Source organism: Euleptes europaea, chromosome 11 (assembly GCF_029931775.1).
Source record: "Euleptes europaea isolate rEulEur1 chromosome 11, rEulEur1.hap1, whole genome shotgun sequence".
NCBI lineage: Eukaryota > Metazoa > Chordata > Lepidosauria > Squamata > Sphaerodactylidae > Euleptes > Euleptes europaea.
In genome coordinates, this window is record NC_079322.1 from 44,351,546 (window position 1) to 44,378,458 (window position 26,913).

The window sequence follows — 26,913 nt, forward strand, 5'->3', positions numbered from 1 at the left end:
ACAAACAGTCTCAGAGTAATACAATCTCTAACTCAGGAAGGTCCATTTGGTCATCCTTTAGATACAATCAGTCAATTACACTCACCCAGGACACATTTCCTATGTATTATTCACACACACACCCTTTTCTATTGGTTAACTTCATTGGCCTATCACAGACAGTGCCCCAAATTTTCACCAGTGGGTATCTTAATACACAGGTATTCAGGCAGTATCTAGAACAGAGGCTGCCAATTACAACCTGTATCTAAAGTTCTGAACCAATAACCATTTCCCCCATAAGCACACAGGTATATTCTGGCGCATAAGAAAGGCAACACAAGCCTTCCACTTTGTAGGTTGTTCTCCCACTGTCTTCCACTTGCTACAGAACTGGACCCTCTCCTCTCCAAGACAGGTGAAGTATGATTTTATTGTGGCTCGTTTTACTCTGTTTTCAGAGCTTAATCTCTGCATCTGTTCTTTGTTAGGGTAATAATGCGCAGGCTGTGTACCTTCTTCTTGGGTCAGCTATGGGACTCGTGTATACATTTGACTGGAATGGTTCCTAATGAACCCCAGTACTTGTGCCTAGACTATATATTTGTAAGTGGTTTTCTGATTTGACAGGTCGGCTGCAGAGACTGATTTGGGTTAACATTCCTATCTCCTTATATTTGGGGTCTACTTTAGCTCAGGGCTTGCCAACACTGGTGCCGATTCTTTCTCTCCCAAATCTTCTTGGTCTTATATGGCTGTACTTTAGTAACTGTGCTAGGACATTGCCCTGACCCCCCACCCTTGCAACAAACAAAACTTCAGGCAGTTCACTGTGAAAATGCAGAGGAAGGGATACCTTCCCTTTAAGACACAAGAAAATGGGCCATTATAATGGATCAAGTCGCATGCAGGTTATTGGGAGCACAGTCCTATGTAGAACTATTCAATTCTAATCAATGTATGTAGACTGGAGTTATAATGGGCTTCTACAACTTGTCAGCTGCCAGCATGATGTAGTGGTTATGAACAGTGGAGTCTAATCTGGTGAATTGGGTTGGTTTCCCCACTCCTGCACACGAAGCCAGCTGGGTGACCTTGGGCTAGTCACAGTTCTCTCAGAACATTCTCAACCCCACTTACCTCACAAGGTGTCTGTTGTGGGGAGAGGAAGGGAAGGTGTTTGTAAGCTGGTTTGAGACTCCTTAAAGGCAGAGAAAACCAGGGTATAAAAACCAACTTCTTCTTTATTGGCTATGTGATCAAGAAATAATAGTAACAAAAATCCTGGATCACAGTAATGTGCCTTTATTAAACAATAATTCAAGGGAAATGGCTGAACCATAACAGAACTCTGAGAATCCAATAAACTTGCTGAAGTAATATTTCGAAACCAATATGTAATTCAAAATTTGGGCTAATTACTAAAGGCTCTTGTAAAACAGCTTCTTGTTTTATTTTGCTCCAGTATTAACACTTTACCAAATTAAAATTCCACAGTTTGACCTCATTCGTATTTTCTTTGGGAACATGTGTTGATTACTTGGCCAGAGCAGGGCAATCATAATTCTGTATTGTAGAAGGCATCAGATGGGGCTTCAAAAATACCTACGAACCATAGCATCCTTTTTCAGAGACTTTTGGGTGACATACGAAGGAGGAAAGTAAAAGGAATTCTCAAAGGAATGCTCCCAATACAAATTGAGGATAAGATGTTGAGGGAGTGGCAGAGACAAATCAATAAATTTGTTTGGGCGGGAAAGAAACCAAGAATTAACTTCAGAATTATGCAAGACGACTCCAGTTAGCCCTTGGGTGGGAGACCTTGGAGAGGGGCTGTGGCTCAGTGGTAGAGCCTCTGCTTGGCATGCAGAAGGTCCCAGGTTCAATCCTTGGCATCTCCAGTTAAAGGGACTAGGCAAGTAGGTGATGGGAAAGACCTCTGCCTGAGACCTTGGAGAGCTGCTGCCAGTCTGAGTAGACAATACTGACTTTGATGGGCCAAGGATCTGATTCAGTATAAGGCAACTTCATGTGTTCAAGTGTGTGTGTGTTCATGTGAAAAGAAAAGTGGTGGACTTGCCCTACCAAATATCAAGCTTTATTACCAAGCGGCAAGATTATCATAGATTGAGGAGTGGATAAACAACCCAGATCAAACAAACGTGAATATTGAAAAGGGCACATGGAATAAGGGATTTATGGAAAGCAAAGAATTCAGAAATTTTTGGAGAGAAACATGTCATTAAAGATGGATTGATGAAGACATGTCTTAGAAACAAAAACAGATTAAGCCCGGTACCTCCACGGATAATGTCCCCTACAGATACATATCTAACCAAGGGAGAGAAGAAAAATGTAGATATGGTAAGATATCAAGATATGTTAAATGAGCAAGAAGAAATAAAACCGTGGAATGAGATTAAGAAGAATAGAAATATTGGCTGGCTGACCTATAATCAAATGATTATGAAAATGCGACAAGATTGTTTCCAACAGGGGAAGATAAGAAAGAACACTGAGTTTGAAGATTTAATTAGTAAAGATATGGATCATATTTTGGGGAAAATTTATAAACTTTTACTAAAATTTGAAACAGAACAAGAACAAGTTAAGACATGTATGATAAAATGGATGGAAAATTTTTAAAAGGAGATAACATTGCAGCAATGAGAAAGACCTTGGATCAAGTCAATTAAATTCATGGCCAGGAATAATCTACGTGAGAACTGGTACAAGCAATTTTTTTAAATGGTACATCACACCAATGGACATTAAAAAAATGAATGAATCATATGACTGCTGGTGCTGGAAATGTAAAGACAAAGATGGAACATATTTTCATTTGTAGTGGACATGAAAGAAAGTTAAGAAATTTTGGATACAAATTCATCAAGAAATGCAGAAAGTTTTAAGAATCAAATTTCCTTTGAACCCAGAAACTATGTTGCTAGGAATTGAGCCAGATAACTTGGACAGAAACCATAGAGAAATATTTGGCTATCTGACAACGGCGGCTAGACTAGTACTGGCAGCATCTTGGAAACAGGAGGATATTCCAGATTTTGAAAAGTGGCAACAAAAGATGGACGAATTTGTGGTGATGGCCAGACTGACCAGCTTGATGAAAGAGAAGATGACTGAAGAATCCCAAAAGAAATGGGAATGTTATTTTGATTAGGTTAAATGGAAAGGATAGATTGTTAGATATAAGGATCAGCTTATAAAATTTACTATATAGTATAGAAGGAATCTATTATCTAAAATGTAGAATATAAGAACAATGTATAAGATATTGTCGAAGGCTTTCACGGTCAGAGTTCATTGGTTCTTGTAGGTTATCCGGGCTGTGTAACCGTGGTCTTGGAATTTTCTTTCCTGACTTTTCGCCAGCAACTGTGGCAGACATCTTCAGAGGATTAACACTGAAGGAGAGACACTGTCCTTCAGTGTTAATCCTCTGAAGATGCCTGCCACAGTTGCTGGCGAAACGTCAGGAAAGAAAATTCCAAGACCACGGTTACACAGCCCGGATAACCTACAAGAACCAATGTATAAGATGTTTGAAATGTAAGATGAAATAGACTTCCCGAAGGAGTGCAAACTGTGTGAATGTATGTGTATATAATTTGTTTGTTTTTTCTTGAAAATGTTAAATTAGATTAGGGGGAAATAACTGGAAAGCCAGTGTAAGCATACGGGCAGCCTAACTCCTGGACTGTTCATGGCAAACCCAATATGCAGGCACACGACTACTGTTCCAAGCCACGTGCCCACCCCAAGCGCTCCAGGGATGGCCGCAGTGCGCGCCAGCGAAACTGACACGACCACTCCTGTCCGTTCCGAGCAGCTGGCAGCGGGGAGACAAAGGCCAGGGCAACCTCCAGTGAACCTGAGAGACTCCATGTTCCTGTGCATCTCTGTTCCAGCTGCAGCCATTTCCTGGAAAGCGGACAGTCATGTAGTCAGTGCCAGCACTCCCCCTCTCCCATTGCAACATCAGCAGATTAATGGGCCATCAGCAGAAATCCTGATATCAGCGATGACTCGTTCCTCCAGCTATGCAAGATAGCGATCCCCGGACGTTAGCGCCTATTGTTTAAGATCGTCAAAGCTCATCATCGAGAGTTTCCCGGTTCCTCCCGGTTGCACAAGTCACTGGAATTAGAATTGATTTCCAAATTCCAGTCTCCCCACCCCGGCAGCCGAACATTAAATCCTTTTGTCACCTTTTGTCACCTGGGAACCATGGAGGGGTAATCCAATCACCCCGCCCCCAGAAAAACAGTATATCTGGGGTCGCCCTCACCCATAACGTTACCTTAGGTCTTTCCTTGGCATCTTTGCCGTCACTCTGTTGGTTTGGGTTTGCGCAGCCTGACAACGCTCCCCTCCCTCCTCGCTGGTCGAGTCCAAGGGACCCCCTCTCCCTCGCCCCTCTATTTTCTCTGTATCTTAGCCTACTGGAACTTGGGACAACTCCTCTACAGGAAAGGTATCATATAGTCCGTCATCACCTCCTGCCACATTGGCGAATGTCTCTGTACTCCTCTCTTTTGAACTCCTAGATTCTCTGTATGTTTGTGTTGCATCATTGAACGCTTGAAAACATAAACTCTCTTAATTCGGAATCCAGTATCTCTGTCGTTATTCTTAAGGTCACAGTTACGAGCTCTGGTATACACTGGTTGCATTCCGCTTTATAAATATCATAGTTACCGATTGCTCAGCTAATTTCCCCATTTAAATAGCATTTCGGGTAACACCAATGTCACACTGATGGCATTACATCACCTCCAGCAAGTACCTAGAAGTGACTTCACGTTGCTGTCATGATGCTCTAGGATTTAAATAAAACTCTATGGTTAAGACTCTAAATATAAATCCTATCCTTTTAGCAGATGTTCTAGAACTGCTTAATAGTTTTGCAAATCAAATCTTTGCTTTGCAAAGATACTATAAAAAAGATAAGCCGGTATACCAAGTTTCCTTCCTGCTAGTTATTTATATTGTACTAGCTGTACCCGGCCACGCGTTGCTGTGGCCCAGTCTGGTTAAATGGAAAAGAAATAAAAGAGAAAGCGCACGTTTTTAATATGTTTAATTTCACAATGCTTGTGGGTAGACAATATTTTTTGTTGTTCCATTGTCTGTGCAGATATAGAGATTGTCTGGTTTGGCGACTCTACAACACGCAACATATAATTGTCCATGTGAGAAGGAATCCATGTCTAGATCTGAACCGCACAATTCTAAAGATTGGCCCTGAGCTTTGTTGATGGTGATTGCAAACGCCAATCAAATTGGGAATTGCAATCTCTTAAATTGAAATGGCATATCCGTTGGAATCATAGGAATGCGAGGAATGAGGACATCTTCACCTTTGAAAGGTCCTGTCAAGATTGCTGCTTCTACAACGTTGCTCATGAATTTTTTTACTGCAAGCCGCGTGCCATTGCAAAGCTTTGGCTGGTTGAGATTGCACAACATGATAATTGGCACGCCGATTTTCAATTGCAGTATGTGCGGTGGCATCCCTGGCAGATTGAGTGAATTTAAAAATTCTGTTGGATAATTAACCACTTCATCTGCTTCCACAACAGTGTCGACGGACTTGTATATGACTGCCTCGCTTTGAATGTGAGACTGAATAATGTTGTTAAGTTCGTAGACGTCTTTGTTCTTGGCCGCAAGAATAGCTTGTTCACTCAGCCAATCGTGATTCTTATAATTGGTTTGAATATTGGGAAATACTTTTTCAACCAATTCTTCTTTTTGACGTCACTAAATTGCAGAAGTTATGAGGCAATGAAATTCGTCCTGAGGTCAGATCAACCGGTACCTTTCCATTCCCAATTTCCAGCAATTGATGTGAGAATATCTCAGCTGATCAATCGTTTTGCAGCTGGACACACATATTTGTAGTTAATTTTAACCTCTTTACGTGTTGCCACAAAGTAGAGTATTTCAGGCAAGCATTTATTTCGTCCGCTGGTGTCGATCTAGGAATTACAGGTAATGTTTGCAAGCAATATTAATGTGTTCCCAAATGGTCTGATGTTTCCACGCAAATCTTGCAATGATCGATCAAGAGCCTCGAGCGATTTCTTGTGCGCCATTGTGCACTCATCCCAAACTCATTGTGCACTCATCTGCAGTACTCTTCCCATGCCAGATGCTTTGGAAATGTTGCACATGGGAGTTTCAATGAATTGCATGTTCAATGGCAATCTCAAAGTGGAATGAGCAGTTCTTCCACCTGGTAGCAATGTCGCAGCTATTCTGGATGACGCAAGAGCTAAGGCTATGTCATTTTGGGATCGAATTGCTGCCAGAATCAATCTAATTAGGAACGTTTTACCAGTTCCTCCTGGTGCATCTAAGAAGATAGCGTGTGTTGCTTTAATGTCCAACAGATGGCACTGTTTTTCCAAAAAAGCATGTTTTTACCTGTCACAGGTGTGACATCTATATAATATAGGTATATAAAAACACGCGTGTATTCGAATGCAACGTTGTGTCAAAATTTCAAAGCAATCAGTGAAGAACTTTCGGAGATTTAAGATTTTGAACAAACGAACATTTACATTTTTATTTATTTATAATAATAATAGTACTAGATAGATAATAGATAATATATAACTGATAATAGATAGATAGATAGATAGATAGATAGAAGAAAGATTGTGATGCTTTAATGCTCTCCCCTCCCTACCCACCAACCATTTCCCTGCTTTTAATTTTTTTTTAAATTAATGTATTTTGACTAGGGAAGGAACGTGGGAATGTTGGGCTAACCCCCTGCCCCTGTTGATTTTGCTGATTACTCCATTTTGTAGAAGATATAACTCACAAAACGGGCATGACTTAGTGTTCTCTGATACGGTTCCCACACCAAACAATTCCAAGGACAGGATTCCCCTCTCTCTCCCATTCTCCCTGCTCTTTTAAAAATATGTATTTTGACTAGTGTAGGAACGCTAGAGCATTGGACTAACCCCCCCCCCGGGGGGCAGGCAATGTGCCAGCATGGAGATTGAGGTTAGTGTTGTGGCATCTATTTGGAGTAAATTGACCTTTCTGCATGCTATGGAAATGTGGCAATTCTCAAAATGGCGATATGACACAAGAATCACACAAAAATAGAACTGCAAGACATTTGGAGAACAATGAACACAACGGCTAAGGAATATACTTTTTATTCAGCAAGACATGATTCCTTCAGACTGGACATGATTTGGGCTAGTAAATCAATCTTTACACAGTTACGCAAAGTACATATTGTACCAAGAACTTTCTCTGACCACAATCTGGTTTCATTTGAATGGAACAATAGGCAAGCATTTAGATGGAGATTAAATGATAGACTTTTGAGAGATGAGAAAATACAGACTGAATTATCTACTCTTATTAAGGATTTTTTTTTGAAATAAATATGAATGGAGAAACCACTTTAAATACAATCTGGGATGCTTTTAAAGCAGTAATCAGAGGCTTTATGATACAGAAAAACACGGCGTGGAGGAAAAAACAGTTGCAGTTGATAAACAATATACTTTGGGATTTACAAAAATTAGAACAGCAACTAATTTCAGAATCTCAAGAGAGCCAGAGAACTACTGTCTTGTGGAAGATGAATGCCCTTAAACATCAGTTAAATTTGGTGGTTACAGAGGAGATGAATAAAAACTTGAAATTTGCAAAACAAAAATATTTTGAACATGCAAATCGCCCAGGTAAATTTTTGGCTAGTCAACTAAGAGATTCCTTTCAAAAAAGAATTATAGCCAAAATACAAACTACAAAAGGACCGGTTTACACAACAGACATACAGAACGAATTTGTAGCTTATTATACCAGCTTATACCAAAAAGATATTTCAGACAAGAAGATGGAGAAATTCCTACACTCTATAAATATTAAAAAATTATCATCAGCCCAACAAGAGACTATTGATGCCCCAATTTCTTTAGAAGAATTAGAAGAAGCCATCACCAAACAAAAAATAGATAAAACTTCTGGACCGGATGGAATAATGGCTCTGTTTTACTGAATATTTAAACCAAATTTGTTGAATCCTTTTTTAATGGTTTGTAATACAATATTGGATACAGGTGTATCACCTGAAACATGGCCACATGCTTTCATTTCATTGATTCACAAGACTGGAAGAGACGCGGAAAAAGTAACTAATTATAGACCTATCTCATTATTGAATGTGAATTATAAAATTTATGCCTCTGTTTTGTCAAATAGAGATAAGAATCACAAGAAAATAGTGAAGGAAACAATTTTTAAAAAAGAACCCAGTGAGACGGTGGCCAACAAAAAAAAAAAAAAAAAAAGAGGGGAACAGGGGGGAACACCCTGCAACGTCACGAATGATGCCACGCTCCCCTGGGGGAAAAAGAACACATTGTTCTTTTTCAGGAAAGTGAGGACAGGTAGAGCAAATAAAACGGCAAAAGAGGCGACATGTGGACATAAATTTTGAATACGCACCCAAACCTTGCAGATCAACCATGAGGATAATTTGCTTTAAATGAATGGTGCAGAAACGGCCTGCATTGCAATTAGTAAAATGAGTAAATATGAAAATTCGTTGGCTGACCAGGTGAGTAAAAGGTTGAATTTGAGCTGCCTGCTTGCAGTTAACACAGTTGCCACATTTGTAATGTCCCTTTAAACTCAACTGAAAAGGCTGTAGTCTCATGTCAGCATGTACCAACTGATCTACGAGGGATCGAGCTCTTGTGAAAACAAGAGTTGCTTTGGAATCACAGCCTGGTACAGAGTTTAAGAAATGCCAATGTTTAAAAATTATATTTCTGACATGAAAAGACAGTGAAGAAAACAACAACACCCAACCCTTCCTTCGCTGGCTTGGCACATTTAAGCAAACAACTGCTGCCTGGGTAGATCACTGGCAACCGCCAAAGCTGATTCAACCACTCTAGAGAGGTTATTCTGACGCAGGCCATTTAATATTACTATCAACCAAAAAGTAAAAAAGCTTAATGGAGAAAAACAATGAATTATAGAAAAGTATCAATTATTATTTTACTAATTCTAAAATCAAAATAATTTCTGGTTTCCCTTGTTCTTAATTTATTATTATTTTTTCCTATTGATACATAAAAATAACATTCAAACAAGTTATTGGCCACTAGGTTTGCTTGATTACTGTAGTTAGCTGAGCTCACTGCAAAGTAACTGCATTTAGTTATTATTCTTTATTTCATGGGATTTTTATAAAGTTGCCTTCCATATGCACAGAATTGTAGCCAGCTTTCTTTTCATGAATGGAACTACAGCACTACAGCTAGGATTTTCCATATGCGAAGAATGGAAGTCATTTGGTAGGTACAAGCCTGGTGTATGTATCATATGTGTGTGTTTAGACTCAAGGACCCACTGGTGTGAAACTTGAGAACGTTATCAATGGCTTGGAAAGTGTTATAAAATTAATTTTCAAAGGAAACTTAAAGAAAAGTCTCTGCGGAAATTTTACACATCTTCATAAAATACTTCTCTTGGAACAGCGCTAGGTCACAATTATTGCACTGTCAAATTGTTATTTTAAGAATTCACCAAAAGCATCTGGGTACTCAACACAATCCCAAATGTTACTGATCAGAAAAGCAATCTTTTATATAACTAATTTGCAGTAGCACTGGAACTGGTTTCAAATGGGATGGGAGGGTAGGAGAAACCATTTTACAGCTTTTCTATAAAGGAGGCTCTCAATACTTGGGCCTGGATTCAAAGAACAATTTCACTAGTCCTTTTCATTTAAGGGTCTTGTGTTTCTCAAACTACAGAACTACCTTCCCTCCCACCACATGGCAAAACCTTTTAAAACTCAAGGGATATTTTAAAAAGTCATTTATGGTATGCCATGTGTTACAAGGAAGGCAGCCATGATTCTTCCTCAGAGCTGTAAAGGAGTCTTAAAGTGCATCTCTGAACTGCTCTGCCAGGGCTCGCTGTTCTTGGGTTCCAAGGTAATTCCTGCTATGGAATGAGGCCAACACTATTAGTAAAGAGTGAACCAAGGAAATGAAATGCAGCCAAAAGAGGGGCAGCACCCTGAGGTGTCTTCACTCACAGTGCAGGACTTCTCTTGCCTCTAGAAGCTATTAGTAGGGTTGCCAGGTCCCTCTTCACCACCGGTGGGAGGTTTGGGGTGAAGCCTGAGGAGGGCAGGGTTTGGGGAAGGGAGAGATTTGAATGCCATAGAGTCCAATTGCCAAAGCAGCCATTTTCTCCAGTTGAACTGGTCTCTATTGGCTGGAGATCAGTTGTAATAGCAGGAGATGGCCAGCTAGTACCTGGAGGTAGTCAACCCTAGCTATTGGTCTTTGTTTTCTTTGTTTGGGTGGCTTCAGTTGGTTTCCTAGAGTTTGTCAGAGAATGCAGCAGCTTCCTGCTGGTGGTTCTTCTTCTTATCCCTTCACTTCCAGCTTTTGAATAAAACATGCAGAGAAGAAAACTGTTGATCTTGAAATGTCACTTTCCGCATGCCATTCACGACTTTTTCTGAACCTACCACCACTAGCCTAAGCTTGGGGAGCAGTCTGGATAAGCTGGGCCAAGACACAGGTCTTCTTGGACGGGGAGTTTCTGTTTTCATGTGTTTATATTTTTCATGTGTTCATATAGGGTTGCCAGGTCCCTCTTTGCCACCAGCGGGAGATTTTTGGGGTGGAGCCTGAGGAGGGCGGGGCTTGGGGAGGGGAGGGACTTCAATGCCCTAGAGTCCAACTGCCAAAGCGGCCATTTTCTCCAGGTGAACTGGTCTCTATCAGTTGGAGATCAGTTGTAATAGCAGGAGATCTCCAGCTAGTACCTGGAGGTTGGTAACCCTATGTTCATATTATGTTTTAATTATTTTAAATATTTTACATGTATCTATATCTGTATTTTAAATGGTTTCTAACTAGGGTTGCCAAGTGCCAGGTGGTGGCGGGCAAACCCCCGCCAATCCACCTGGCTGCCCGCTGACCAGCTGAGGGTCAGCAGCAATGGACGTCACTTTCAGTTTACAACCGGGAGTGATGTAATCACGTCGGCGCGGCCGCGCGATCCCCCCTCACCTCCATATTAAAAACCTCCCACCAAAGGACAGGAGGGACCTGGTAAGCCTATTACTAACATCTGAAATGTTTTAATATTTGAAATATTTTAATGTTTGCCACCTTGGGGACCTTGGTGGCATAGAAATGTTTTTAATAAATAAAATAAAGAAGTCACAGAGGCCATGCATGCCTGGCTTTTTTCTTGCGGTCACCCTGCCAACTACTTCCGGGCTTTTCTTTTCTTATGCTTGCATTTTCTGACCGTCAGAGGTCGCCTCCCTCTCCCTGTGTGTTTCTGGGCATTTTGGCCACGTTTTCTGGATTCGTGTTTAGCCAGCATCCAGAAAACACAGGGAAAACATGCAGAAACACGTGGGAAGAGCGAGGCGACCTCTGACGGTTGGAAAATGCAAGTATAATAAAAGCAAAGCCTGGAAGAAGTTGGTGGGGTGACCGCGAGGGAAACCGCCATGCATAAATGGCCAAAGAGACTTACAGGAGACTTCCTTCTGCAAGCATCATCCAAACTAGCCATACTTCAAGCCACACCTGCATATACTGTGGGACCTCACACTGCTCTGCTGAGAGTTTTGACTACCTTACATATAATGATCTGACCTAGCTACAGAAGTCCTGAGTCTTCAGCAGATGGAAACAACATTTTGGCACTGTATTTGTGAAGGAAGTAATGAAATCTCTTCCATATTTCAGAAGATCTGGACATCTGGCTGAATCCCAGAAACACGAGGAAGCAGAGGAGGAAAACACTATCCCCATAGAATCCTTTTTATCCCTTCTCTTTCCCCTCCTTTCATTCCTCCCTGGCATATTCCCAAGAGCTTCAGTCTACAAGCTCAATGGCTTTAACCTTTTCTGAACTGGAGATATTAGCCCAGAACTTTGCATCCTTTTAAAATTAGGTATCATTAGATGTTTGCTATGACCTGATAGAACATTTTTGTGTGGCATAGAAAAGTGGTTAGTCAATCAAGGACTGGCTATATGAAGACATCACATTGTGGGTTTTGTTTAAGGTCAAAGTACCTGTGGGCAAAGAACTTAACTAGAACTGAAATCAGTTTCTTTCCTAAGGCTTCAGTGCTGTATACATTTTTCTTGGATCTACCAGTAGAGTCAATCAGGCTTACTTTTGAGGAAATAAACATTGGATGAAGAGGTCTGTTCTCAACAGGGGTGGACTGGCCATTCAACATTTACTGGTGGGCTGTTGCCCTAGAGGACCATTGGCGTCCAGAAGCAAGCAGCCAAGCTCAGCGACTGCCAGTGTCTCAGAGACCATCTGCCTCAAGCCCTTCAGCAGGTTACTAACAGCTAGCGTTTGTCCCTGAAGAAGGCTTATTAGCCAAAACAGAGTGATAACCGGACCTCTGTAAACAAGAAACCACACCCTATGAACCTTGGAACCACAAGACACTGAATAGCATTTTTTGTTGGCAAATGTTTTATACATGACCATTGTTATTGCATTCAGTGCAACTAGCACTTGTTCTTATATGAACTCACTTATGTATATCAGTGTATATACTAAGGATTAATTCTGTGCTTTATTTGATGTATCATATGTTTTATGTTACATACATGTAGTTTGATATGAATACTAAATATCACTACTTTTCTACAACAGCATAACAATTTCTGCATTTTTCTGCTGCTTCTGTTTTCCTAACTTTCCCTCAAGCCCTTCAGTGGCAACAATAATAGGCATTAACTCAACAATTGTCTCCCATTTGTGGGAGAAGGCAATGGTTGAGCCAATGGCCATTGTTGGTGCCATTGGTTGGGTATGAGCTGAGTGGTCCCTACAACACTATCTGGTAGCGTCACAGGGGCCACTCGGCTTGGTTTGTTCCAGGGCCATTTTAACTCTCCAGTCTGCCCCTGGTTTTTCACATTTTTATATTGTGGATTCTGAAGTTTAATATCCAGTGTTCAATGACAACTTTTGACATTTGATTTTATTTGACACTTAACATCCAGTGTTTTACACTTGACAGCATTCAATGGGTTGGGTTCAGCCAAATTTCACCCAGAAAACTCACCCAAGTCCCCCTCTTTATTACAACGTCCTTCTCACATGGCTTTTGTACATGCAACTCTCACAATCCCCAGGATGGAACTTTTTGGCAGTCAGAGGGCATCCTCTACCTTTTTTACCAGAGGAAAAGCTTATTAGGTCCAACCCAATATTTTGCACGCCTGATGGTTAACTCTTGCTTATAGCTGCTAAAATCACCACTGAAAATTACCACTAAAATCACAAGCTTGTGATTGCATATGCTAATTGTATTCTTTCAGCAGTGATTATTAATTTAATATACAATTTAGAACTTATACTCATTTCGTAAAGGCATTACATACCCTAAACACACTGTTAGGAGATGGAGGACATTAAAAGTTGTGCCTCTTAATGTCTCTGTCTTGATGTATTTTATTTTCCTTTAATTCATTGAGTATGTACACAGTATTTTTTTTCTTGGAGCATTTTTATGTGGTTTAAAATAAGATTTTCTTTGTAACTAAAGCCAAAGCTGTGCTGTTTTTGGCCATAACTTTCAGTCTCATAGCCATCAATTCTTCTCCCAACCATATTGGAAACCTAAGCAATAAACGAACTTGATAAGTTAGAGTCATGTCAAAAGGAAAATAATCTCAAACAAGCTGGGTGGGAAGAGGTCTTTAATCACATATACCAGGGGTATCAATTGGGATTTTGGTGGTGGGTGGGAGAAATGTTAGTTTGAGGAGTCAGATTCTAAAATATATTTTAAAGTCCACTTGTGGATAAATTCAGATTAAACTGTAAATTAAAATCAGTGTATTTTGAAAGCCTTTGCCATGGATACTTCTTTTAATCTCACAGTGAGGACAGACAATTTCTGGACTGGTAAACACATATGCATGCGACATCATTCTTCTCAAGCAAACCGACCATGAGAGAAGGTGCTCTTCCCACATTGTCCTGGTTGCCCATCATTTCCTCATTCTTTGTTGTAAGATTTCCCTCCCCAGTCCTTCCCCCTCCCTCTTAGTCATTACCCCTGAATTCTAACCACATCCCCACTTTCTCTTCTCATTCTCCAGGCCTGTTTCTGTCCTTCCTCTTCTCTGACAGGTGTGAGCCATTTCTCTCCTAAACTTCCCTTCCTCCTCCTTCCCATCTCTTCAGATGTTGATCATGTCCATACTGAAGTTCTCAGCATCTCTTGTGCTGGGCTCTTGAATTACTCCAATTTATAACTGGTCCATGCAGCCAATGCCACCTGAAATCCTGGCATGTTTCAGCTTCTTGCAGTTTTGAGGTGAAAAATTAAACTTCACATATGTTGGCAGCTGCACCTTTTCAACTGGGGTAGAGGCGTCACACATGCCAGAATCTCCAATTGCATTCAGTAGTTTTTGACTTAGCCATCATTTGTATGAAAGTTTTACTAGACAAATGTACAGCGAACAGCGCTATTTATTCTGGTTTGCACAACATATTTGTTGATCAAACCAGGCAATCAGCAGAGGAGGATAATATATGGGCTATTTATTTGGCAGCATTCCATAGCAATTAGCAAGCGTTCCCTTTGAAAATCAGTTTGGGAGTATTTGCTTCCTTCCATTGAGGTTTTGACTTTGACTTGTTAAATTAATTTCTATACAATTGCTGCATTCTCATTAGTTCAAGCTGTTACAGAAAGATTTCATGTTTCATCAGTTCTTGGGTGAAGCAGAGTGCTCTTGATGTCTCTCCATTGAGCTCTCAACACTTTGCAGTCCAAAGGAAATTTCATATCTCATTAAGTTGTTTGCAGAGGCGCTCGTACAATTGCGCAAGATCTCGTTACATTAATTTTCCATTCCTTTCTGGCGTGCTCTGATCTCATAATTGGAAATACTAACAAATGAAGAGTTCTCCAAAGCTGGTATATGAATCATGTTTTCATTCCTTAAAATGTTCCAATCAGGATATTTTGATACCCTTTGGTTATATCAGGGCCAGTGGAAACTGAGGTGGAAATGGTGAAATAATGTTGAAATCAATAGAGCAGTACAGAATTTTGCCAATACGATTTAAGGGAATATTCCCATTTACATTATTCTAAAGCAAATGGTCAAGTCCCCAAATGTAAATAGATGACTGTCTTTAAATATATAAACAGGTGGCCCATGATGAATCACGGGAGGGAGGAAACAATTAGGATACCCCTCTCCCATTACAGGTTCCTCTAAGCTCTTGGGAACATCAGCTGGCCCAGTCCAACTCCTCCCTTTTCTTTCAACTGAAATTGTTTAGCTTTACTGTGTTTGCTTTATTGACAAACATAGCAGAGCACAGGTGGAGGTGCAGCAGCACTCCTACAGGGAAGCAGATCTGCCACTCCATATCAGAGACTCCAGCAGTGGCTGTTGGCTCCTCTCTCTGCTGCTAGCATCTCAGCGCTGGGTTTCCTTTCACAACTCCCAACTGCCCCCTCTAGAACAAAGCCATTAAAGCCCACCCAAAAGACAGCTGCAGCCGCTAAAGACATAGTAGTATGCCCTTTGTCATGTGGGGTAGACAGACTGATCCCACGGTAATCAGAATCCCAGCATATAGGATAAAATAATTCATAAATGTCAAGCTTGTTAGGCTGGCTCCCTTACCAAAAAGGTTAGGCTCCTGACTAGCTATATGTCTGTTTCCTAGTAATGCATTAATGGACAGCTTAGTAAGAATCAAAACATACAAGATACTTAATCATACTACCACAAAATGTTACACACCACTGTATGTGAGTTTTGCTTGGCTTAGCATGATTCCTACCCCACAACTGCAATCCAACCATTCCATTAGCAACACAAATAGTCAATGTTCACTTACCCTTTTGTCTGTGTCAGCATTCCAGTTCTTTCCTTTTGCATTTACAACCTAATCTAGAACTCTTCAAACCTTGATGTTCTTCTGAATGGTCTTCACACAGCAAAATCCCTAAACTTTTGACGTGCTTAAGACAGGAGAAAAAAATGCTTTCTGATACCCAGGTGAAATCTGAAAAGGCAAACTCTGGTTAATGGTAGACATTTGAACACATTTGTATTTGCTTTCAGGTGGAATTTCTGATCAAAATCTCTGTGTAGCAAGTTGTGGAAAGGGTCTCTATCCTCCTTTTCTCCTCTTCTTGAACTGTGTCTCTGAGCCATCCAGATTTGGTTCTCGTCCAGACTTCAGATCTAATAATGCAGCCATAAACTGGCTTACACCCTTCAAAGCCAATTGAAGTCAGTGAGCTGAGAAGGGTGTAACTCTGCTTAGGTCTGCACTAATCATCCTTCAGTGTATTCTGCAGAACCATCAATGATGATCCACACAGGCCGGGGTATAAGCACTCTATCTATCCATCATCCCAGTCACTCAAGTAGGGTGGGATTTCAAAATAGGGAGATTGATCTCCTAGTCTGTTTTACACCCATAACTCCCATGCTCTGGGATGATTCCCATTGATGGGTCTCTCCTTGGGGTGCATTAGCTGTAGGCGCCTGATCTCACCCACTAAGATCTTTCTGGGGGACACCTGGGGTAGAGAAGTCTGTAAAGGATTTTTTGTCACCCATAAATCCACCCGGCTCACACACTTCTTGCTTTTTATTCTGCACAGTCTTTTCCAAGTGTATACATGGGGTAAAGAAGTCTAAAAGAAGCTCTTTCTCCAGGTCCCACGGCACCCAATTCCATAAAGTGTAGTCTCTCTCCAGTGTTTTATTCCCATTTCTGCTGGCTAAATTCTGGGCAACAACTCCTCTTGCTCTGTAACCACTGACTGAACAACTCCACAGTCCAAGCTCATCAGCTGCTAATTCATCTCTCTGTAGGGTTGCCAGGTCCCTCTTCGCTACCGGCAGGACTTTAATGCCATAGAGCCCAATTGCCAAAGCGGCCATTTTCTCCAGCGAAACTGATCTCTGTTGGCTGGAGATCAGTTGTATTAGCAGGAGATCACCAGCTACTACCTGGAGGATCTCTCTAACCCTATCTCTCTCGGTTAGATACTCTGCTAATTCATCTCTCTGGGTTAGGTACTCTGTAGCTGAGTCTCTGGATCAGCCTTGACACACACTAGGGCTGTTTATTCGGTTCGGCCCGAACTGAAAATCAGCCGAATTTCCCCAGATTCGGTGGTTTTTAGTTCGGGAGGAACCGAACTCAAAACTGGTGGGCAACTGGGGGGGCCAAATTCAGCGAGTTCGGGAGTTCGCGAATAAATTCGGCAAATTCGGCCGTCAGTAAGCAGCATAACCGTCAGTAAGCAGCATTCTCCTCCCCCGGCCAATCGGTGGCCAAGCTGGGTCTTCTTCTGGCCAATCAGTCAGGATTGAGTACTGGAGGAATCAGCTGATGTGCGGCCCGGCCAGGGAGAGAGAGAGAGAGAGAGAAATCCTCGTGTGTGTGTGGGGAGTGCTTGTGCACATTTGCTCCTTTCTGTGGCTGCAGGGGGCGTATTTTTTGGGGTACAGACACAAAACTTTCAGTGGAGCTTCAGATGAAGCTTCTTAAGATACCCCCCAAGTTTTGTAAACATTGGGTCAGGGGGTCCCAAGATATGGGCTCCCCCCCTTTTTCTTTCCATGGCTGCAGGGGGCGCATTTTTGGGGGTACAGACACAAAACTTTCAGTGGAGCTTCAGATGAAGCTTATTAAGATACCCCCCCAGGTTTTGTAAACATTGGGTCAGGGGGTCTCGAGATATGGGCTCTCCCCCTTTTCCCTCCCCCCTTTTTCCATTTATGTGGCTGCAGGGGGCGCTTTTTTGGGGATATAGCCCCCAAACGTTCAGCATAGCTTTACACAATTATTCTTAAGATACCACCCAAGTTTTGTAAAGATGGGTTCAGTGGGGGCAGAAATATCGCCTCCCCCTTTTCTCTTTCCGTGGCTGCAGGGGGCGCATTTTTGGGGGTGCAGATCCCAAACTTTGAGCGGAGTTTCAGACCAGTGTTCTTAAGAGACCACCCAAGTTTTGTGAACATTGGGTCAGGGGGTCCCGAGATATGGGCTTTCCCCTTTCCCCTTTTCCCTTTCCCCTTTTCCCTGTTGGGATGAATGGATCAGCCGATCCTGTGCATCTTCTCCAGAGCAAAACGTCCCGTGCCTAATTGGAATCATCTTGGATTACAAGTCCTCCCCAGCCCCTCCTGATGGAACAGAAGACAGCCACAGTAAGACCCCTTTGGGGGCTTTAATCTATAATTTTTCTCCTGTGTATGTGTGTGTGTGTGTGTGTGGGAAAGCAGAGTCTGTGTGTGTGTGGGGAGGGAGCAGTTTATGTGGGTGGGGGGGAAGCCAAAGGGGACTTTTGTCAGTTCTGCCTGGGGTGTGTGTTCCCCCTCGAGTCTCTCGCTCCCTGGTTTGAGGGGGGAGGTTTCAGTTGTGTGTCTTCTGGTTTTTCCTGTTGCAAAGGTGTTGTTTTTCAAGGTTGTGTTGCTTTGCAGTTGTTTTGCAAACTGTTGTCGGGGCTGGGAGCTTTGTGCGTGGGCGGCAAGCTCTGCTGAGAGATGCACATTAAGGGTGGGGGGACCCCTTTCAGGGCCCATATCTCAGCCCCTCCTGACCCAATCTTTACAAAACTTGGGGAGTCTTTCAATAAACCTCCTTTGAAGCTCTGCTGAAAGTTTGGGACCTCTAACCCCAAAAATGCCCCCCCAGAGCCGCGGAAAGGCGCGGTTGTGTTTTTAATGGCTTTATTCGGCCGAATTTTTTCCCCGAACTTTGAATTCCCGCCGAATTGAACGGATCCGAAGTGGGGGAGTTCGGACTTCGGCATATCCCGAATCTAAACGGGCCGAATTCGGCCGAATCCGAACTATACCGAATTTTTTTAAATTCAACAGCCCTAACACACACACACTCCTGGCACTAGGCTGAAACAAGCATGGTTCTCAACACCTGATGCTGAGACTCCAGATGCTGCTTTGCTATGAAGCTTATTGGACGTGGGCATCAAAATGCTGACTCTGCTGCTGGATCCTGGCACCCTGCTGTTGACACTCCAACATTTGTTCCAGGAGTGTATGGTTGTTCATTCTGGCCCAGCCATACCAATTTATAGTTTCTCTCCAACATTAGCATTAATCACCATCTACTTCTCCAAGTGGTAAGAAGGAAACAGCAGCACTGTAAAGACTTGTAGTTTTTTTGTAGTATTTGCGCTTTCACAACTATGCAGGTAGAGAGCACAGATGGAGGCACATTGGCACTCCTACAGGGAAGCATGTCTGCCACTAGGGCTGTCAATTCGGTCCGGTCCGACCTGAAAATCAACCGAATTTCCCCTGATTCGGCGCTTTTCTGTTCGGACGGATCCGAACTCAAAACTGGCGGGCAACCGGGGGGGCCGAATTCAGCGAGTTCGGGAGTTCGCGAATAAATCCGTCAAATTCGGCCGTCAGTAAGCAGCATAACCGTCAGTAAGCAGCATTCTCCTCCCCCGGCCAATCGGTGGGCAAGCTGGGTCTTCTTCTGGCCAATCAGTCAGGATTGAGTACTGGAGGAATCAGCTGATGTGCGGCCCGGCCAGGGAGAGAGAGAGAGAGAGAGAGCGAAATCCTCGTGTGTGTGTGGGGGGGGTGCTTGTGCACATTCGCTCCTTTCTGTGGCTGCAGGGGGCGCATTTTTTGGGGTGCAGACACAAAACTTTCACTGGAACTTCAGATGAAGCTTCTTAAGGTACCCCCCAAGTTTTGTAAACATTGGGTCAGGGGATCCCGAGATATGGGCTCCCCCCTTTTTCTTTCCATGGCTGCAGGGGGCGCATTTTTGGGGGTACAAATCCCAAACTTTGAGCGGAGTTTCAGACCAGTGTTCTTAAGATACCCCCCAAGTTTTGTAAACATTGGGTCAGGGGGTCTCGAGATATGGGCTCTCCCCCTTTTCCCTCCCCCCTTTTCCATTTATGTGGCTGCAGGGGGCGCTTTTTTGGGGATATAGCCCCCAAACTTTTAGCATAGCTTCAGTGAATTATTCTTAAGATACTACCTAAGTTTTGTAAAGATGGGTTCAGTGGGGGCAGAAATATCGCCTCCCCCCCTTTTCTTTTTCCATGGCTGCAGGGGGCGCATTTTTGGGGGTGCAGACACAAAACTTTCACTGGAACTTCAGATGAAGCTTCTTAAGGAACCCCCCAAGTTTTTTGAACATTGGGTCAGGGGGTCCTGAGATTTGGGCTTTCCCCTTTCCCCTACTGGGATGAATGGGGCAGCCGATCCGATCCTGTGTGCATCTCCTCTCCAGAGCAAAACATTCCGTGTCTAATTGGAATCATCTTGGATTACAGCCCCTCTTGATGGAACAGAAGACAGCCACAGTAAGACCCCTTTGGGGGCTTTAATCTATAATTTTTCTCCTGTGTATGTGTGTGTGTGGGGGGGAAAGCAGAGTCTGTGTGTGTGTGGGGAGGGAGCAGTTTCTGTGGGTGGGGGGGAAGCCAAAGGGGGCTTTCATCGGTTCTGCTTGGGGTGTGTGTTCCCCCTCGAGTCTCTCGCTCCCTGGTTTGAGGGGGGAGGTTTCAGTTGTGTGTTGCAAAGGTGTTGTTTAACAAGGTTGTGTTTGCAGTTGTTTTGCTAATTTCTCCGCTGTTGTCGGGCTGGGAGCTTTGTGCGTGGGCGGCAAGCTCTGCTGAGAGATGCACAACATTAAGGGTGGGGGGACCCCTTTCAGGGCCCATATCTCAGCCCCCCCTGACCCAATCTTTACAAAACTTGGGGAGTCTTTCAATAAACGTCCTTTGAAGCTCTGCCAAAAGTTTGGGACCTCTAAGCCCAAAAATGCCCCCCCCAGAGCCGTGGAAAGGCATGGTTATGTTTTTAATGGCTTTATTCGGCCGAATTTGTTTCCGAACTTTGAATTCCCGCCGAATTGAACGGATCCGAAGTGGGGGAGTTTGGACTTCGGCACGTACCGAACCCACAAGGGCCAAATTCGGCCGAATCCGAACTGTACCGAATTTTTTTTTGACAGCCCTATCTGCCATGAGAGAGAGAGAGAGAGAGAGAGAGAGAGAGAGAGAGAGAGATCCTGAATCGCCCCAGGGAGCTTCAGCCAATGCTCGCCTAAGAGTACCTGCTTGTCCTGCTGTCTCTCTTCAGAATCTAAACAATGTGCTTTCTTATCACAGACACACATCTTCCTCTCAGGGCTCAGCCAGAGCTCTCTCCCGATACTTGAGGGAGAGTGAAACCCATTAAGGCTCAGCCCAAGGTTTTTTGGCACCCCAGGCTGACTTTGCTGCCCCTTTAATAGAGGCAAAAACGTCCATGTATCTTGTTTTATCTGGCCAAGGGACGCAAATAAACTATCTAGAGGCAAAAACGAGACATCTAGAATGAATGCTTAACTTTCTGGGCATTCAAAATGAACAATGTAAACATAAAAATGGATCAGCTCAGCGGTTCTTGGGTTCCGTGGCTGCTTTCCCCTGCTGGCTCTAGCTGTAGCAGCCAGAGGTGGAGGTCCAGGCAGCTCCAGCCCCGCACTACAACGCTCTCCCAGCTGGGCTATTGGGTGGCAAGCAGTGGCAGCAGAGACAGCTTCTGCTTGGTTACAGCTAGGAGGAGGAAGGGGAAGAAGCATGAAAGGTGTGTTGCGGCTTCCCATTGGCCTCCAGGAGAAGGCATGTGGGAAAGAGGGGGCTCTTCTTGCCTTTTTGGTGCCCCTCCAAAATATTTGCTATATTTTAATATATTAAGTCTATTGAGTCCTCATCAGTTCTTTTTCTTTTGGCTGACTGAGTGAGAGATCTGATACAGAATCTCTCTTTTATTATCAGCTGTAAGAGCACTATGCTTTCTGCATGCATGTTGTTAAATTAAACAACCATTACAAAGGCACCGTGAATCTCTAACATGGTCTCATCTGAAGAAATCCTAGCCCTGTGGCACTGCCCTGAACTTCTCACCATTGAACACTATTTGTTTCTTTGTGCAACAAGAGGAAATGAAAGACATATAATACCAATATATCTTTATTATATTTATACACCATTCCTACTTTAGGCTTACTTGAGGTTCACAGAGGTTTCACATGCTGACAGTGAACAGGTCCTTCAACTATATTCTATTGATGGGCACTCATAGACCATTCACTGGGCACTATTTATACTTGATTGAATATATATGGATGTAAAAGTAATTTCATGTAGGTTGTGCTTTTCTCTCATAGCCTTGTCAGTGCCCTATAGGAAAGTGAAAAGAACAATAGGCACTTCCATTTTTTATGTCTACAGATGATGACAGAAACTTGGTGGTAGCCTAGGATGAATACTTGGCTGCTAATATTGGTCCTTGGGTACATTGCTAGTCACTGAATGCGTTCACCTTGAACTTAAACATGGATATTATATTCTTCTCAACTCAAGTCAATGGCAACCATACAAGACCCAAATGTGTCTGAGAAGACAGAACATCTGTTCTGTGATTGCACTGTGTGGTTGCAGCACTGCAAAATATTATCTGCATTCCTACTCATGGCCAATGAGGAGGTAGTATGTTAAGAACTGGTTCATGCAGCCATTTTCTACATAAAGAAGTTAATCGGCTGACTCATTCAGAGGATTTTTGTTTTGCTATTGCCCTGGTCTTGTGTATGGTCCGATGCATGTCCCCTTCATGACTCATCCTGAACCGATTCAATCACTTCATAAGACCTTTCAAGAAGTGGTGAAATGACCATCTGGACACATACTGGAGAATTTCCAAGTCCTGCTCAATTCATCAAAATCTATTGAACCATCCAGAAGCGACTTCACTATATAGGAATTGGTCCTGTGAATCAGCCCTAAGCTTCCTTTCACCACCTTTAGGATTTCAGTATTATGGCCTTTTCTGGGAACAGCCTTCAGTCTCCAGTAGAGGATTATAAAACCTTTTTATTTTATTGAATACATCAGAATGAAATTGCTGGCAGAAGATCATAAATGTTAGCATGTGGAAACATGTTGTCATGCAACAGGTCTGGATGTGTTAGATTAATACAGCCGTAGAGTTTAAGGATAAATCCCGCTGGTGAATCTTTCAACAATCCAATCATAGGCATGTTAACTTGGAACTAAGTCCCACTGAAGTGGGAAGTGTGCATTGGACTGCATCCCAAATCATAGGTGCCCCCCAAATGCTGTAATTTCTGAACACTGGCCAGTATTTTATAAACAGAAATATTAGATTAAAACCCTGGGAATAATGTTTTAGGGGTGCACTATACACATACATCAGTCCACTTGGAATTATAAATTCCATTCTATTCTGCTTTACTGACAAAAAGCTTCTCAGTATCAGCTGGGGACACAATTAGATCAATTAATATATTTTTATTTCCTGCATTTCTTTCATGGAACTCAGCAATGTACATAGAGTTCCCCAGCAGTCCCCCGTCCAGGCTATAATCAGACCCAGACCTGCTTAGCACAACTGTATGTATCATTTCATGTATTGTCACATCAGAAGGAAAATTCTGATGAGTGCCATGGAATATAACACAATATTCGGTTTGGAATTTCTAGCTCCACTGTGTAAACCTGACTGGCTACTTAGATTTCTTGTCACTGCTTTATTAAATCAAAGTCATACTTAACCCAAAATCTGCAGTTATTTTGCACTGGTTCTTTTGATTTATTAATCATAATTTCATAGTGCTTGACTCTAGAACTCTAGGATTTCACAGTGCTTGAATCATGTTGCTACATCAATGAAATCCAAGAAAAGTTTTTTGGAGAACCCTAATGCTATTAATTTGTGGCACAAATCTAGAATGTATTTGGTTGCCTATTGCTTTTCTGATGAGACAGAGATATGAAGGACTTGGCTCATTAATAGTGACTGGGGCCGTTAGGGTTGCCCACTCTGGCTTGGGAAATCCCTGGAGATTGGGGGCAGTGCCTGGGAGGGACTTGAGTTTTTCCTAGGTGCTGGTACATCATAGAATGTACCTACCAATCTCTGGAGATCAGTTATGGTTCTGGGAGAACTCCAGGCCCAACTGGAGGTTAATAACCCTAGGGGGCATGGCTGCTGTCATAACCCTTCTATTTGCAAATAAAACATGAGACCTTATTGGCTGGGGCACTTAATTGGCCCATCTGTAGGACATGGGCCATGAACAGGCCATATAAATGACTTCCTGACCTTCCCATGCAGGCATTCACTGTATGCTGCTGACCCACCCACTTTCCCTAATGCCATCATGGGATTAGCTGGTTGCTGGCCAAGCGGCATTTGTGTGGGGGGGTGGCTTTTATGATTTGCTTATTAGAAGACTCTTTTTTACCTGCTCCATTTTGCCCAGGAATGGTTTGGGATAAATAGGCCTGATCTTTTCACCAGTTAGGCCACAACTAGTTTGTCAGGAATGGGGTGGGTTGCTTATGATAGGTAGGACAAATTGGCGAGCGCCCTGAGCCATCAGGATAACGGAGGGTTGTTTTGGAACAGCCCATCATTCATCCCTATGGCAGGCTGGGTTGAGAGGAGATGCCATTGGTGCTGAGCAGCAACAACCAACCCTGTAGTTGAACACATACATGAACACATGAAGCTGCCTTATACTGAATCAGACTCTTGGTTCATCAAAGTTAGTATTGTCTACTCAGACCGGCAGCAGCTCTTCAGGGTCTCAGTCGGAGGTCTTTCACATCACCTACTTGCCTAGCCCCTTTAAGTGGAGATGCCAGAGTTGCTCTATGGCATGCTGGGTGAGGTTGGTGAAGCTTGACACCTCTAGCACAAGTGAGGAAAAGTTGAAACCTATCAATTTTAATATTAATAAGCTAGTTGAACCCATAGTATGGTTGTCCTGTGTCTTTATTTCGGGAACTGTGCTGGGACAATTACTTATGCAGGCTATGACTGAGATGGGATCTAGTCTTCCCATCACTCAACTGAAATCCATTTTACTGTCTCAGGAAACATATTATGAAAAGATCCTTTATATTGTCCTGTAAAATATAATAATGATGCCAATATAATAGGTTGGGTCTAAAGGTACCCTTCTGGTCATGTAAGGTGCCTTCTGCTCATGGAAGGGATCTTTTATAAACAGAAGGGCACATTGTGACCCAGCTCAGTGGTTTTGATACAACTCTGGGCTAATATTGGATAACTGCTAAAATAGGAATGTTTTTCTCACTTTAAAAAGTATTGAAAAAGAATGGCAGCTATTACCATTTTAAAGTCAAAACCGTTGTGTGCGGACTCCAACCACTTCTGTTTTTCTAGTAGTAAATATTCATACAGGAGTGTTGGGGTGGGAAATCAATGCTCTTTTTTGCTAGTTTGTTTCCTGATTAAAGAGTTTTAAAATGTGGTTTTACTTTGCTCTATTATCTTCTAACAGGTGCTGGCTTGGATTCAAATTGAAATGCACACTGAAAGCTTTTGGCTAAGACCAAAGCTTAATCAAGACCAGAGCCCCTTCTGATTCTACCATTGCTAATTTATACAGTAGTACTGTAATGAATACTGCCTTTGGTTAACCATAATCTTCATTTACTTCATACATCTTTCAATTGAGTTAAGTCATTAGGGAAAAAATAGATTAAAGAATGAAACCTACAGTGGGATAATCTCATCTATGCTGAAAGCAACAGAGGGAAAAAAGAAGCCAAAACATAGGATGCAAACTAATCCTGGCTGGACCTCGTTCTCACAGAGGTGGTAAACCTGTATCTCGGCTGTACCACATAACAGGGCAGGTGGGGGCTCATGTGATTGAATGTTCTTTCTTAGGGTAACAGATTGCACCCTGGAAAACTTTAGATGGCAAAGAGAATGGCTCTAGCCCACCCAGATCTGATAATTTAAATGTATGGGGATATTTTTTAGGAAGAGGTATGGATCAATATTGTGTTCTGTGAAAACTAGAACCTAATGGGAACAATCCACTGTGCAATCTCTTGAATAAGCCTATCGAATTGCAAGAAACCTTTCAAGCAATCTGTCAGACAGTTCTCATTCACTGTAATGGCACTTCTGGCAGAGGAGAGTTGCCCAATTGATTGTGTCCAATTCGTTCATTGTCCCTGCTCTCTGGTTTTGCAAATCACTCTTGTTGCTGGGATACTTCAGTTTTTCATACCATCAACAGCTTTATCTTTGATTTCTGTGTTGCCCAAAAAGATAATAGATGCTAGAGGCAAGAAAGTAGCCTTAAGACTAATTCTCCAATTATTCATTTTTTTAAAAGAAATGATCAGTTAATTTTGGTAATGCTGACCCCCCTTTTTTGCTGCAGGATCAGTTTGCATTGTTTTCTAAATGAGAAAGTAATGGGTTTGCTTAGGTCATTAATATGTTCATTTTATTCTCTAGCAGCACTGATTTCATCATTGACCCACCAAACAATTTGCTTAGCACCCAAAAATGTCCGACATCCTCTTTTCATTTTGTTTACTGATTACAGGTATAGCCAGCTTGACAGACAGTTGTCTTCCAAAGGAGCTCACATCAGTAAAAAGAGAATAATATTTTCCCTTTAGTCATCCTTTTTTCATGTATCGACATCCTCCACCGCACCACTCACTGCCCTGCAAGTTCCACTTTGAATACTGTCATTTGGCTTGGAATGGAAGTAGCATGTGAAAGAGGGGCTATGTCCCCCCTCACCCTACTTACCACTCCCAAACTTCATTTACCCCACTGGGGGAAATGTATGGGTACCATGTTTCCCCATTCCCTACAAGAAAGAATTTGATTTAAATCCCCCAGTAGTTGTCTTCTGGCTATTCAGACATCAATTGTCTTGATTCTGACACTGTCAAACTGAGCCCCTGACCATCTCCATCCATCTCCCCTGGTTGTGTGTGTCTCAGCTTTAGTTTGTATGACTGAGAGG